The sequence below is a fragment of the Vigna unguiculata genome, chromosome 11, assembly GCF_037176805.1.
Source record: "Vigna unguiculata cultivar grain cowpea cultivar isolate G323 ecotype 2 chromosome 11, ASM3717680v1, whole genome shotgun sequence".
Lineage (NCBI taxonomy): Eukaryota > Viridiplantae > Streptophyta > Magnoliopsida > Fabales > Fabaceae > Vigna > Vigna unguiculata.
This window is the reverse complement of record NC_140802.1, coordinates 41,885,172-41,888,829: the sequence shown is the minus strand read 5'-3', so window position 1 is coordinate 41,888,829 and position 3,658 is coordinate 41,885,172. Positions and strand designations below refer to the sequence as shown.

The following is a 3,658-nucleotide window of genomic DNA, read 5'->3' as shown; positions in this document are numbered from 1 at the left end:
AAATTTAATGGAAACATACAAATTTATTAAAAAATTTAAGCCTAATTAAACCAATACTAACGTAAAACTCACTCTAGACTTTGATTGTTTTTAAGTATATCTTACAACTTGTAAGAAAAAAGTGATGAAATTAAGATAAACATACATCATGTTGTGTATTTTTTATATAAAAATCATGCCAATGGTTGAAAATTCATGGGCACATTGTGTATTATTGTGGTATATTTTATTCATGAATGAAGATGGTAAAGTTATCGATTAAAGATAGAAAAGAAAAAATACACTAAAAATATTTGAACACTTGAACACAAAGCGATGGTGGAGCCAATTCTCACATCAACCACAGGTCACTTCCCTCCATAGCAACAATGAATTGAAGTGGAAAACGTGGCTTTCAATTGTTTCTTTTCTATATTTTCAAATTAACCAAGTTCAATAATGTTTATCTGAATAAACTAAACTAAGGTATTAAATTCAGTTCGATGTACTAGTTTATGCTCTACTTTACTGTAATTTAGTATATCGTAAAAATTAATAAAAAGATGTTTTTTTTTTTAAGTATTATTATCAATAAAGAGGTGAATTTTTCCTGGCAAAATGACATAAAAAAAACTTTCCCTTCTAAAAAAATGTTTATATATATAAATATTTTGAAATATCTTTATGTATGTTGAACCGATAAAAATAACATGTCTTATCACTCCTAAGATAACATAATGTGAGTGTTAGTGACTATATAATTGATTCTAAGTTCATTATTTTTTTTTTCTGCAATAAAATACACTTTAAACATGTATTTGATTTTTTTTTTTATATTCTTTTAATAGACTTTTACGAGGCTTGAGTTTAATTCTTGTTTTGAAGGATGTAAGTGTATTTGGAATTAAAGGGTATAAGTTATACAATTTTTTATATAGTGTTATTTTTTGGTAGTCGTGATTTTTTTTATTTTAAGATTTTTACATTATTGTCTTGTATTCCTTAATATATTAAATTATAATATACGTGTAAAAATTTGACAATATATACTATTGAAGGAATTTTTGTTTTGGATTAGTGGTACATAGAAACAATAATTGGACAAGCAAACACTGAATTTTCATGGATAGTAGTAGTTGAAAGAAAATTACAAACCAAACTGAAAGTAAAAGGTACAAAAATCACAAACAATCTTCCTCTAGCCATGACTCTAAAAACACTAGCTAGAGACAAAACCAAACCAACATAACAACAAAAACAACAACCTTGTAACATAAAGTCCTGATCCACCATAACAAAAACAACAGGTTTCTCGGGATTTTATCACGCAACTTCATCACATCAACAGCATCTTCGATTCGTACGAGGGAACACGTTATAGAGTCTGCAATAAAAAAGGAACAGACACGAACGCTTTTTTTGTTTTTTTGTTTTTTTTTAACTTGGTGATAATTTCTGTTACCGAAAGCTTTGTAAGAGAACCAACCACGATCCAGCACAAACGTGGTAGAAACAAGTCTCATCGAATCCCAGAATAAACCTTCAAATTGCATGACGAGACAGATATTTTAGTCTCTGTTATTTTAACGTTCTTCCAATGATTTTGACTTTCCAAAAACCATTCGTTTTGTCTGAAAAAGTGAAAAAGATTGGTTTTTGCGAAGGTGAAAGCATCAGAAGAACATTGAAATTCGAGGGAGAGAATATCTTACTCGTCCAATTTCAGTGGTTAATTTGAAAGTTTAACCTGAAACTGAGACTAGGAAGTGTCGGAGCTGTAATAATCACTCGGTGGTGGAGTCGATTTTGCAGAGGCACCACCATTGTTGTCGCCTTTGTTGTTTTGTTCCTTCGAGAAAGTGCTTGCCACAAATTTGAACAAGCTGCTAAATATTTGAGCTTTGATCTGACCCCTTCTTCTCGGGGGAAAACTTGGGTTTTGGTTTTGAACTGTGGAGTTATTTGTTGCCATTTTTTTCTGTATCTGAAACAAGAAAAAATAAGAAAAAGAAGAAACAGAGATTAATTTAGTAATTTAGTGTGTGAAATTATGTGAAAATGGAAAAGTCTCTGTGCAAATAGAGATTAGAGAATGCACAGAGGTGTGGGAAGAAGCGAAAAGGGAAGAAGGGGGAAGAGTTTTTCAGCTTTGAGAATAGTTTAAGATTTTTTAGCTTTGATTTGGGTATTTATAATACGAAAAAGTGTTATTTTAATACTTTTTTAATTACAATAAAGTGTGCCGTTCTTCATATTATAAAGAAAAAATACTCTATTTTAGAAAACAACACGTTAAACCAAAATTACGTGGAAAGTGCGTTAAGGTGGTGCTTACTCGGCATTCTAAGTTAATTTACGAAATTTCGCGTTTTAATTTTGGATTAATGGATCTTTTTATCTCTTTATTTAATGCATAGTGATTATAGATTTTTTAAATTTTCACTCTTTTTGTTTTTATTCAATGCTTCCATTACCGTCTTCAGAAAAAAGAAAAAGAAACCGATGATTGGAGAAATTGAAAGTCACTTACGTCATATCATATGTGATAATTTTCCAAATAATATCAACATTAATTTAACAAAATATACCATTAACTCATTTTAAATAAAATAAAATAAAATCACATTAAATAAACTCTTCAAATATTAAAATAAATAAAAAGTCTATTAAATATTTAGTTTTCATTAAAACTGATGAAATAGTGGTTACACTGACATATGCCTAATTTATACACTTTCTAGATAGATTAGAATTAGAGCATTAAAGCACTCGTTTTTATGAGGTCAATGGTGTTTAATTTAACTTATTTTAAAGAAAGTATTTATAATTATGTTGGGAAAGATTAAAAGATCCAAGAAAAAAAGATGTAATTTTATTCTTTAACATGAAAAGAAAAATAACTTTTACTCGTTTTTTTTTAATGCTAGCAAATTTCTTTTAAAATAATCTGATGAAAGAGTTTTTATTTATTTATTTATTTAAACAAAGTATACTTTTAATTATTTATTCATGGAACTTTCTATTAGCGAAAGTGTTCAGATTTCAAAAGCCAATAAAGTTGCCAAGCCTTTTATTTAAATATTATACTCAACAAATTTTTTTTTTTTATTTTGTAAAATACAACACTATATAATATTTGAAATATCAAATTTATGTTTTCAGAATATGTAAGACGATCCTTTATGGATCAAATTAATTCACCTGGGCTAAACTAATAATAGATAATAAAATAAAAAAAGATGTAATAGAATATTCCTTTTCCCCACATATTATGGTATGGCGGCTCAATGATGTGGTGGGAGAAGTTTCGCCTACATTTTCCATACAAACACCACTCACTTTCTTTATGAGAGTTTTTTTTTTTTTTTTCCTAAATTTAAATAGCACATCTGTTTCAAATATTACATAAATAGTATAATTCATTTCATATTAGAATTTAGTTTTTGGATGCTCAATTTCTAAACCGTAATTAAAGAAACTTAGTTAAAAAAGGATTTTAACTTCTTTTTTTCATTAAAAAAAAATGTTTTTGATAAAACAATTATAAAAAAGAATATTTTTTTAGTCTCAATATGATTTTAATCTGTGAAAATTTATACAATTTAGTCATAATTTTTTAAAATTAATATAATTTGATTATTTTTATTAATTTTTTTAAAATAGATCAATAATTTTTCAT

The 3,658-nt window shown here is 27.0% G+C and overlaps 1 long non-coding RNA gene across 1 annotated transcript; it reads right to left on the bottom strand.

Moving 5' to 3' along the window:
* Positions 1–1,076: 1,076 nt before the first annotated feature.
* LOC114169051 (uncharacterized) lies at positions 1,077–2,137 on the bottom strand. The gene is made up of 2 exons (XR_003600814.2): positions 1,692–2,137; positions 1,077–1,610 (listed from the first exon to the last, which is right to left on the bottom strand). It is a non-coding gene; the product is annotated as an uncharacterized LOC114169051 (long non-coding RNA).
* Positions 2,138–3,658: the final 1,521 nt, after the last annotated feature.